The sequence below is a fragment of the Anas platyrhynchos genome, chromosome 3, assembly GCF_047663525.1.
Source record: "Anas platyrhynchos isolate ZD024472 breed Pekin duck chromosome 3, IASCAAS_PekinDuck_T2T, whole genome shotgun sequence".
NCBI classification, from domain to species: Eukaryota; Metazoa; Chordata; class Aves; order Anseriformes; family Anatidae; genus Anas; species Anas platyrhynchos.
This window is the reverse complement of record NC_092589.1, coordinates 112,930,698-112,942,909: the sequence shown is the minus strand read 5'-3', so window position 1 is coordinate 112,942,909 and position 12,212 is coordinate 112,930,698. Positions and strand designations below refer to the sequence as shown.

The 12,212-nt window shown below is 44.9% G+C and overlaps 1 protein-coding gene across 9 annotated transcripts in view; it reads right to left on the bottom strand.

Moving 5' to 3' along the window:
- The window catches only part of KLHL29 (kelch like family member 29), a 387,462-nt gene that overhangs the window by 287,212 nt on the left and 88,038 nt on the right, over window positions 1-12,212 (bottom strand). Inside the window, exon 1 of one of the 9 annotated variants that reach the window (XM_072036504.1) lies at window positions 3,407-3,645. The exons of the other annotated variants lie outside the window; for them this stretch is intronic. The gene's annotated coding sequence lies outside the window, so the exon portion shown is untranslated. Of the gene's footprint in view, window positions 1-3,406; window positions 3,646-12,212 lie in introns of those variants that run through there. 9 annotated transcript variants of the gene reach the window in all.

Genomic DNA, 12,212 nt, shown 5'->3' with positions numbered 1-12,212 from the left:
CAGCACAAACCTCAGCCTGTGCCGGAGAAATATTTCATTGTTCCGGAAGAGAGAATTTATTCTGGTACCTGATATTATTTCCTTCCCTTCTGAATATAGAGTAGGAGCCACTTTTAAATGTGATTTCAACCCAGTAGTAGAAAGTGTTAATATTTATATAACTAAGTGGCCTTAAGCCAATGGAAAAACTATACACCGAGAAATGTGTGATTATCTGATATTTGATAAAGATATTAGGGGTTACCAAGTTTTTTAAATGACTTCATGTCAGTAAGTAATGATCCTTTCCAAATCAGTGAAGAGCAGACACTAGATGAGGGCACTAATTAGCATCGCCTTCTTTGAAGCACAAAAAAATCCCGTGGTCCACCTTGGAGAACGGGCTGCAGGAACTAACTAACCAGGCAGTAGCTCTGGTGGCAACTGGCAAGCATGCAGCCAGACCCAGCCAGGAAGCTGGACAAGTGGCAAGCCTGATTTTAGTTACTGTACATTTGCAAAATGCCAGCACCATCTAAGAACCTCAAAAAAGAGAGAAGGATCCAGAGCACAATTGCTACGGCAGCAACTTGTGACCGCAAGTCTAAGGGAGCAAGAGCAAAAATCTATCTTCCTTAGCTTCTGGGACAATAAAAAAGCTAAATATAGCAAAGGATAAGAAAGACTGAGGATGTGCATACAAGAATAGGGCACAAAAATCTTACCATAAAAACTTTTTTACTTGTTGTTAGTGAGAATTTTTGTCTTAATAATATATGTGATTTAGATGAAAAGGCTCTCAGCCTGCCCCTGGATATCCCTCTTCATCTGCTCAGTAAACCCGAGCCTCTCCATGCTCACCAAAACGCTCCGCAGAAGGAGAAGCGAGGAGTTGCTTTGCCCACAGGGAGCAGGGCTAAAACTCCGAGTCAGAACCCCTGGCTCTGGCATTGTGTTTCCCTGTCACAGCGCTCTGCTCTGCTAGCAGCCGAGTATAATGCACTAAAATCCTAATCTCTAAAGCACTGTGTGCCAGTGTGCTTCGGAGATCAGCGTTTCAGTCGATTTTGCTTTGCTGCTGCCACCGCACACAAGAGTGGCACAGCGGGGGAAAACCAACACAGCAGGCAGGGCTGCAGGGACACGCTCAGCTGGGGAGGGGTGGGGGGCAAGAGCATGGTAATGCAGTATAAAGGGCAGGAAAAAAGGAAAAAAAAGGGGGAAAACAAACAACAGAAAAAAAGTCTGTCATGCATGAATAGGAACTTTGGGCATTCTCCTTCCCAGAAACCCAATCAGCAGGATGTCTCCAGCCACAATAAATCCGCTGTTTTCTGAGCGAGGATTTGAGTGACCCGCAGAATTCTTTCCATTTCTTCCCTTCAAAAGGGAAAGATAAGGAAATCTCCACTGCAACCCCACTGTGCATCGGAGTATCTGTGAATATTTTAAGATGAAATCCCTCCTGCCTCTACCATGTGCTTTAAAATTAAAACAAAGTGATACTGCAGAGGCTGCAAGAGCTGCAGTCTGGCCGTGTCCTATTTGAATACGCGCTGCGCCGTCCCCTACAACTGAGTCTGGCACAGTGCACAGGGATGCAAGCACTCAGCTGAACACTTCCAGGTTCAAGGGATAATGGTCCCCAGAAAAACAAAACAAAGAAACACAAACCCAAACCCAAAATACACCTCAAAAAAAAAAACAACAAAAAACGTAACTAACAAAACAAGACCCCAAATCAAAACCCACAAATGCTAAAACCAAACACTAAGAAGTGGATCAGGATCCACACAAAAAAACAGGATCAAAAATAACTGGGCGGTGATTTTATTATTACAGAGTTCATTGGATGTTAACTATTGGTAACCTCCTGAGGCAAAGATGCAACGCCATGAGTCAGAGGAGCAGGATGATTTAAGGAAGTGCTTTGGCCTGTCTACTTTGACAGCATCTTAATATCTTTGCTAAACTCGTCAACAAAATCTACTTCACGGTACCTGTGTCAGGCTCAAGTACCGTTACATAGGATTAGTGTTATATACTGATAATGCTCTTTGGAGGGAAAGCTGATTGAACTTTGCCCTTTAAGAGCGTTCAGACAGCCTAGTGGTCTGCTGACCCACACCGGGCTTGCCCATCGTTCTCCCCTTACAGAGAGTCAGAGAGCACCTCGGTCTCTTGAGCTACTTCTGCAAACTCGCCCTCACTTATCTGTCGTGCTGGAAGCGAAACGCTTACTCACTGCCCTCACCCCAGGAGTAATTTAGTCACTGATTTGGAAGTCACTGTGTAAATTCTCGATTAGCTGATGTCCCTTTTGAGTAACACTCCAGAAGAGGAAGCTTACATTGCCTTTTATGTTGCCTTGCCTTTTATATTTGGGTGTTTTGACAGAGATGTTCTTGCAGATTTAGTGGCTGTGGTTTAATACGTTATTGCTCTGCCCTTCTGCAAAGGTTACTACTCACAGATCAACTGAATAGGATGTGTCCCTGCCTTAACAGCCACGGCAGCTGCTAGCAGAGGTGGGCTTCCATTAACACATCACCCAAGGAGTGCAGGCACTTGGTGCAGTAGCTGCCAAGAGCAGAAATCACCGTAGAAATGCGTAGTGACAACACCTGAAAAACACTGCAGCAAGATGCACCAGAACTCAACTGCCCAGTTAAAAGCCAAAATTCCTGGCAGAAAGCCTGTTTACAGAGTTCCTACCTCTCCTCAACCTCTCGTGTCTTGTTGCCAGCCTTGCACATCACCCCGTTGTCCCTTGGGTTGAGCTGCTGCAACCATCCGTGGGGTTATCCTGCAAAGCGGTGAACTGAGGCAGGTAGAAGAAGCCTCCTCCCTCCCTCCCTATGCTGAAGGATTATTTTTAGCCCATACCACTTGATAATCTGATTCATGGCATGCCCCTCAAACTACAGCATCAGCACAACCGAAAAGGCAGCCTGCTTTGGCTGCGAGGAGAATGAATACACAGAAAAAAGGTGGAAATATTTAAATCACAGTGGCTGCCAAGGCCTTTGGACTGCGAAATTGTGGCTAGACTAGTGCCCATAAATTGCCTAATAATCCATAATCCACTATCTAATAATACTCTAAATAATCCAATCCAGATTTCAGAAATTTCCTTAACTGCCAGTGCTCTGCGCTCTGTGTAAATGTTTTTGAGATCAAGGATATAACCAGTGGCAGAAACAGCGAGCGCAAAACAAGATGACCTTATAGGGAAAGAATTAGCCAGAAATCTAACACTGAAGGAGATAGATTTATGTTTGAAGGATTTTCACACACGGTATAAATGTCATTCCCTCCCCACCCCCCGTAAAGTCATTGCAGAACAAAACAAAACACAAAAACTCGAAGAAGAGAGGAAGTTAAAAGTAGAACCAGACAAAAGCAAAAGTAAATAAAAATGTTTTACCTGACTCCCTTGGGCACTGAACGGCAGGCCTCACAGTAATGAGAGTGAGAAATGAAATTTTAAAATGAATGCAAGTGGGAGAAACTGCAGAGAAAATTGAGACAGAGTTTCACTGTTATTTATCCCAGACAAAGTATACATGCTCGGCTCTGAGCAATACATGGCACGGTAGCGGCACCAGGATGGAGCTCTGACACAACTAATCTTCCTTTTCTATTCCCTTCTGTGCTTTTGAGAAGGAAAGGGGAGAGAAACCAATTTAGTGTAGTGATGCAACTTGTTTACTTCTCCATACCGCTCAGATCCGCTGGCTGCAATGTATTTGGGAGGTGCAAGAGGGAAGGAGAGAGAGAAGGGGAATTACAGGAGCAGAAGGAAGACAAAACTGTAAGACAGGCCTCCAAATTTTGCCACTGCCTACTGGTTCATGTAAGCAGCATCCCTATGGCCAACAGCATGCCAGCAAAATTACACGGGTTACCAAAGAATTACTCTGCTTGAACTGTTTAAGCTCTGGCTCATCTCAGTGCAATGGAAACACTCAAACGAGCAGCTTAGATGGCAGATCTAATGGGGCACCAAGTGCCTGGCGCGATTTAGCGGTGTGAAAAGCCAGCCCCCACCACCACCATGGCTCCAAGCCCTTCTGCTGAGCTGGGACACGTTCAAGCTCTCGGTAATTCAGACTGCAGCATCCTCACTGCTTGCGGCTGGGGAAACAGAGGGAGGCTGCTGGGGCAGCCCTCAGTGCTGGCTCCAATCCCTCGGATTGCAAAGGGAAGAAGGGAAGGAGCAGATAAAGGAGAGGAGCAGTTATTGAGAAATACAGGCTCATTTCTCATTTCCTTTGCCCTACTGAAACTACCACCTAAATGGCATTACAAAGGCAGAGACAGTCTCTTAGGCTACCAAACCAACCAAACGTACCTAGTCACCAACTTCTTCCTGCTTTATAACCTCTCATTAGAGTTGATACATCAACATTTACATGACAGAGCCCTTTTTTTTATTAGAAGCTCACTGTTCTTAAAATACATTAACAACTGTCACCTCCATACTCAGTGGCTCTTTGTAGTTAGCCTAACACTTCAGAATGTGTTAAAATCACACATAAAACTTATAGTAGTCTAACACTCAGGAAATAAGAGTCTTTAAAGGGTTTAATTCAACCACTAATGGATTTTCTCCCAAGTTAGGAAACATTTATATATTGCTGATTTACTGCAGGTGTGCTAACTGAATTTGGACTTACACATACCAGCTGCAAGCAAATCAAGGAAAAGGCTCCATAAATCAGTTTAAGGCACTGTAGGCTGCATGGCGCTTGGATTGAGACAGAATTTTCCCACACAAGCACACAAAACAAATGGGAGTTTATAATTTTCTCTGTCACAGCTCATAACTTTTAAAGGTTAGAAATCAAAGCACCACTGGAGTGGAATTTCATATATTTGAATGGGATGGACATAAGGCATCCCAGAAAAATGATTTATGTCATCCCCTCTTCATACAATGAAAGAATGAAGAATGCAATGGTTATGACAAAGGCATTGACTAATCGTGTTGTTTGGTAAATACCTTCCTCTGAAATTTCTCTGGATAGATCAAGATTTTTGACTTTCTCTTTGTTTTACAGACTGTTCTCCAACAACCACTCTGCTTTTCCAAACAAATCTGCAATGCATACTGTGTTTAGCAGCTTTTTTCAACAAGTTGCACTGGCTCAGAGTCAGACATTATAGGACAAGAAGCCACGGTGACTTTATCCAAGAAATATGAGGTGGCAGAGATCCAGTACGCCCAGCACTCAAGGTGAAAGAACAGCATGGAGAAAGATTCTCAAATTAATTGTCAATTATGGAAGACTGCTGGAGTGAATACTAGATGTATGCATGGGATAATGTACCCAGGCACCTGCACGACTGAGCTGTGGAGAGCGCAGAAGCAATTACTCTGTTTTTAAAAAGAACGAGAGAGATACCATCATTGGAAAAGGACGTATAGAGGGGGGACACATTTAAGTGTCTCCGTGCACACAGTTCAGCAGCTAATCACAGAAGATGGTCCTCTAGATGCGGGAGGGGCAGAGGACCTGACTGAAGAACCTGCCTGTAAGGGAGGCATAGGAAATGAATTGCTGAGACAGCTTTTCCAGCATGTGCAGGCAACCAAAAAGATGCTGTCATATTGCTGCCTACAACATGGGCATCCTACGTGGCAGAAAGTAGAGCATACGAAGAGCTCATTGCCCATACCGTGGCACTGGGAAGTCACCAGGTAGCAAGGACTTCCATCTCCTCTGCTGCAGGTGGTTGACAAAAAGCCTGGGAGTGCTCCACACGCAGTTATCAGCAATTCCCAGGACATGCTGCACAAACTCCAGATTTCTCCTGAATAAACACCAGCAAAACACTTCTTGGCTTGCGAGACTCACGGATGACACAGCAAATTCACTTTTTCATCTGCATTCTCCACGCGCCTCCTTGGTCCTAGCTCCCATTGGCATGCCATGGGAGTGTGGGAAGAACAAGAGATTAGAGTCAGTGCAGCAGCTGCTCCTCCTGGCTCTTTGAATAGAGGGAAAACAGCTTTTGCCCAATGCATGGGGAGTGATATCAAGTGAGCAAGCCAAGAACAGAAGGGATACATCAGAAAGGAAACAGGAACAAGAGCTTCCCCTTACAAAGCAAACAGTCATGCTTTTTTAGAGCAAAATCTTTGCCTAAAAAGCTCTCACAAAGTACCTCACGGGAGCTTCAGACCATTTTCAAGTGCTGGAAGAAAAACAGTCCTGGGGTTAGAGTGGTAACCTGGATCTGGGGAGACCCACTTCAGTTCTTTGCTCTTGCCAAGTGTTCTCGCATGACCTTAGGCAAAAACACTGAAGCTGTAGTTAGTGGATACCTTGGCTTCAAAAGCAAACCCAGCCTAAGAAGTTCTTGCCTTCCCCCTGCCTGCCACGCACGGCCTCCACACCTGCGCGGCCCTACCAGCCCACAGGCGCTGCGCTGCAAACCACCCTGCTGAGCAGAAAGATGTTAAAAGCGAGTTTCTCGTTGTATTTTTTACAGGGGCAGGGGGGGTAATTTTGCCCTGGACAGGTTAAAGGAGCCACAATCAATTGGATAAGAGTGGGGGAAGCCTGTGATAGCACAGGGGCTGGAGCAAGGCTGGGAAGGCAGGTGGAGGAAGACACGCTCGGCGTGCATTCACCACACACCTCCCTCCCTCCTGGCAGGGCACAAAGAGGAATAAACCAGCCAGGAATGTGCTTAAGCCAGCACTGCCGCTGAATACAGGGCACTGTGTGCCCACCTCCCTAAATACCAGGCTCCCAGTTGTAATCTCTGAGCTGGGGCCGGCAGCTCTGCCCCCCGGCCTGCTGCAGGGTGCACACAAGGAGAAGCACCGAGACCCCCGGGGGCACAGGGCCGTAGGGAGGCCGACTGCTGAAAGCCCCAGCCAGCTTCATTTCTGTAAGCTCCGGTTTTCAAAGCTGGCATGCAAATCTCTCTGCTTACCCTACATAATATGAACATTCTCCTACAAGCGCTGGCTCCTGATTAACTTGGTACGGCGCTTGCCAGAGCTATCTGAATGAGCCTGTGAGCCCAATTAGCAGCAGATGCAGCACTAACGCTCCTCACCTGCTGTGCTTACCAGTCGTCAGATCAGGAAGGGAAGGGAATATATCAAAGACTTGTGGAGGGAAGGAAGCTTAGAAAAGGGCTCAGAAAGGATGAGGGAAATAGATGTCTGCAACTGTTCCTCAGGCAAGGAAGCAGAGCCCCATACAAAAGGGAAAAACAGACGGGCCTAGGGAAAACTTTGCTACAGATCGTGAAAAACATCCAAAGGGCTGATCCTGAACCTTGGCAATGTGCCCCGGGAGGAGGGCACAGCTCGGGGCCCTCCTGGCCTGAACCCCTGGGAGCTTCTTTCCACGTGTCCTGGCACATCAGCACCTCACTCAGCCCATCTTTTCCACGAGTTCTCTGTCGTTCTCTGTCGCTTGCGGTGTTTTTTGAGTTCTTCAAACATTAAGGAAGGAGCCTCTGGAGCCTACAGCTGCAACACACATACAACCCTGACAGGCGCCACTTCGACGAACTTCCCTGAACTGCCAAACTCCACAGCTGCCTCCAAGTTTTACCTGAACGTCTACGTGTATGAACCGAGTGCTTACCCGTCAAGCCATCTGCCAGCTTTTTCACTGTTTTCAACAATAGGAAAAAAAATTGTGTGCCAGTTCCGATTCTTGGTCTGAGGAGCGGGGAACCTGCTTTTGGGAGGAGGTCCTAAAATAGGGTTTAGGAAGGGATAGATGTGAATCCCTGGAGCTTTGAGCTGATGGGAAAACAGGAAAAGTAGATTTAATGCTATATTTAATGCTATAATTTTCTATCAACCAGCGGAAGGCAGCTGCACGTTATGTATGCTCGCTGTGTGCATCTCATTCCAAGAAGCCTAAATCTCTCCATGTGGCGGGCAAGGAGAGCCTAGGCATGCCACACAAACCCGTGGCTAATGCCACCATAGCTTACACGTGCCCGTATTTTCTAAATTTCAGGCAACCCAGCAGTACCATGTTTTATTATTGTTCTTTTAATAGTAGCAACCACATAGTTGGTGGGCCTTTCGTCATCTTCAAGACTGTGACTGTAGGACACATATAATGGAAATGCATTAAAACAGCAGTCTTATTCAAGGTGTGGTCAAACAAGCCTCCTAAGATCCCACGACCACTTCCGTGTGTTTTTACAGGTGTCTGGATATGAAATGTGGCCTCCAGTGACTGCTCACCAGCCCCTCAGTGCAGCCTGTGCATCACCCACTGGCTTGACAGCAGTCTCGGTGGAGAGACATCGGCCAGTCTGAGCCAACTGGATTGTGCAACACAGAAAAGCTTTCTGGAGTTGCTGACAGCAGTTTGTATTCCAAATCCTTTGGTCTCCAAAACATGTCACAAATGGCCAACATTTCCAACCAGCACTCCCAACAGTAACACAATTAAATAGACGGTTTTGTTTCCTACAGACACATTCCCTTATCTGTGAAATGGGAATGATGACATGTTTTCAGAAAGAGGAAATTAAAGTCTCTTTCACGGGCTTTACATCTATATCTGCCTTTCAGATGTTTACTCCTGAAATTACTGGTACAGGCTGACACAGAGCTGCCAGTGGTGACCATGCCTGCATGGTGATACACTCGAAACCGAATGACCCCTGCAGGTCAGGTACACAGACCAGAAAGAGAAACACAGATGCTGAAGACCTGTAGCACACCAACAGTGGAAGAGCTTTTTTAGCCAGTGTGACTTCACATAGGTTTTTTAATGACTTTTCCAATCTAGCCTTTCAAAGCAGAGGGACAGTAGAAATCATGCAAGGATCCTAATTTCAACTAGAAAAAAAAACAGCAACACGTATCCGTCCTTAATATTGAAAATGAAGGAGAAGAGCTAAGGTAGCAGCCTGTTCTTCAGCTCTCTACAGGACAACCGATAAATAATAACAAAGCTGCATACAGCAGGTCCATCCCATGTCTACCAGGGGACCTCTGATCAGCTCCTGGCTATTACAGGAACTTTAAGACCCAGCACTGCCTGCAATGGCTCCTTCTCTTTCCCTACACATTCTCCACTTCAGCTTTTAGCCTTCATGTTCTCCCAGAGCACATGCATTAAGCAGCTCGTGGTATGGAGTGAGGGATAGAGAGCAGACATTTATGGTATCTCTGGACTGCATCCGTCAGACAGCTGCCTGCCCTTGCAGAGAACTGGATCTACATGGTGCCTTGTGATCTTACATTTCTTGACTTACCTGTCATGTACCTGAGAAGTCAGTCTTTTTTTTTTTTTTTATGCCTATCCACAAAATACAATCATTTTTACAGCATGACAAGCTGCCTAAGCATCAGTGAAGTGAATTCCCTCCAGTTGAGAGCAGTTACCATCATTGTACCATACATCTATCCTAGACCATTAGTTTTAGATGGAAGAGAAGGAATTGCAACTTCAAAGGACATAAGTAGGCTGGAAGTAAGAGTCCCAGCCAACCTGCTCCTTTGGAGCACTTTGTTTGGCCCAGCATCATGATCCTATCCAATACAATTTGTATTACTACAAGCATGGGGCTGAGGAATGATTGCTAGAAAAAATACACCTCACAGATCTGATATTCAAATTGTGACAAACACACATATATATTCGCTACAACACTGAATGCTCAGATGAAGTTCCCTCAGATTAGGTTCCATAAAAATCTCACTCTTAAAGAGAAGCAATCACAATGGTGCAAAGCTTATAGTGTGATGAAGTATGCTGTGCTAAAAGGAATTTGGGTCATGAAAGCCTGAGGAGGAAAATTTACTTTCCCAGGGTCTACCCTCTGCTGCTTTTGATTCAAAAGCAGAGAAGTGCTTTTGGCATGCTCCTAAAATGTTCTTTTCAAAACTGATCCTCCCCTTCCCTCCTCTGCTTTTGCAGAGTGCAAAGGTGCTGCCCTCAGGACTTTCCACCGAGCTCCCACACCAAGGCTAGATCCTACCTCACCAAACACACATACCCTGAACCCCCCCTAGTACAGGCACAGCTTTGACCCATAAAAATCATGGAAGAATCCCCTCTTTTCATGAGTAACTACTACATTTCATAGAATCATAAAGGTTGGGAAGGACCTCCAAGATCATCTGGTCCAACCATTCCCCTACCACCAATATCACCCACTAAACCATGTCCCTAAAACTTATTTTTTTCAGACAGCTCTCACTAACATCAAGTTTTCATGGTTTCACTTCAGCAGGTCTAGATGGTTCAAACACAGACAACTTACAAACATGGACAACTAAGGCAGCCAAAAGAAAGGTTGTGGTCTCCCAGCGTTGGCCACCATCACCATGACACAAAGTCAGAAGAGAAGAGCTCTGAGGTTCACTTAATATCAAATTAAAGCCTGTTTGTGGTGGATCACACTTGCCTGTTCTTAACTCTTGGGACTGCTAGGAAGACTGGGTTGTCATGAGCTCTGAAAGCAGAAAGTGTGATATTATTTGACAAAAACAAAAGGTGTAAATAATATATGCATATCCCTCTACCTCCAGAGAAAAGGTTAGTGTATTATGAACTGTGCCTAAGTAAAGGTGTGAAGCCAAGAGCACCTGAAATATCCAGAGGAATACATCCAAGCTGCAACTTTACAGTGGCCATTTGGGATTTTAGAGACATTTGGAGTTTTCTGTTTTTCTTTTTCCACGTGAGGAATGAGAAGGAATGAGCTCTAAAGAAGAGTGATAGGACATGGAAAAAAACAAGAATTGAAAGATCCATTTGCACTTGGCCTGTTTTATTATTATTTTTAAATCAGAGGGGAAGAAAGACCCAATTACCGGACCGAAATGACAGACTCACTCCAGATATTCATTGACACTTGTCAGACTGCACTTCAGAGCCTTCCTTCATGATCACTTGTACAATAAGCACCCCGTGTTTGACTTTCAGTGCGAACATTTCAAAACATCGAGTACATGAGAACAGTCTGCACAGCATACCTTGGTGATAGTCCCTAAAAGTCCTCCAATGTTACTCAAAGAATGAGGAAAATATTTGCAACAAGATATGTAAGGAAGTGGAAGGTTTGACGTGATGTTACTCCAGATTAAAATGAAGCAATTTTATTTTGTTTTATATGCTTTCCAATCCCACTAAGTGTAATTACAGACGTCTGTCTACTCACAAATCTCTCTGTACAATGGAAAAAGGAATACAATTTTTAGCTGTCCAAATTACAAGAGACTGTAATACACAAAAGCAATAAATACAGGTTCTGCCAGCAATCAGATAACACTTATCGTAAACAATAGCTTTTGCTATTTATTTGAAGCAGGTTCAGCTGCTACAACTTAAGATTTGGTTATTCTTATTTTTGTGTTGGATTTCCAGCAGGTGGTGAGGACATGATAGAAGTGTTTAACCACAAGAGATTTAGAAAAGGGACCGGTATTTCATTGCATATGAAATTTAACAAAGATTTATTTTGCTAAATCAATTTCCCATCTCCCAGTGGTCTCTAAGTTTGTAGTGGCTGCTTCTACAACTTTCTCTTTCTTAGCTCTCAGCTCTCACAGCTCGATGCCACACAAAGGCTGACCAGCATTCAGAAGTGACTCCGAACCTCAGCAGTTCTGTGTGTAATTTTTTTTTTATTATGCAAGTGGGAAATTGTACAATGCACTGAAGTGTTAATTCCAGATACGCGCCCATAAAAGATGCACCAAATCTGCAGCAGTATTCAGAGTAGTACACTTTGCTGTAGCTCTGGGAAAAAAAAGGAAGGGGGCATCAGAAGTCTTAATGTCTTGCTTTGAGCCAATACCACACGATGAATATGCTGCGTGGGTATTGCACTGCAGAATAGAGACCCCAGCACTTACTCAGTTAATAAGAGGGGAATGCATGAACAGTGAGGATGCAGACTCAGAAAGCACCTGAAATGCTGGGTGGGACAGTGTGGTCCCTCCATGGATCCTGCCTCTCAATAGGTACAATGGATCCACTTTTCCCCATGCACATGGGCTCTCCTACCCCTCCTCGCTCCCGGCATTCCCAAAGGCTGAGCTCACCTGTGCAGGACACAGAAAAAGGTTTTACAGACTCTGCAGATGGGTAGCTGTCTTCTGCCTCATTTTCCCAGCCTTGTGGAGACAAGATGCAAAGGCTCCATCGATTGTTTCCACAAAGACAAGGAACGTTTTAACATTAACATCAGTGGTCAAGGATTCGACACTGACAAAGCCACAAAAAAAT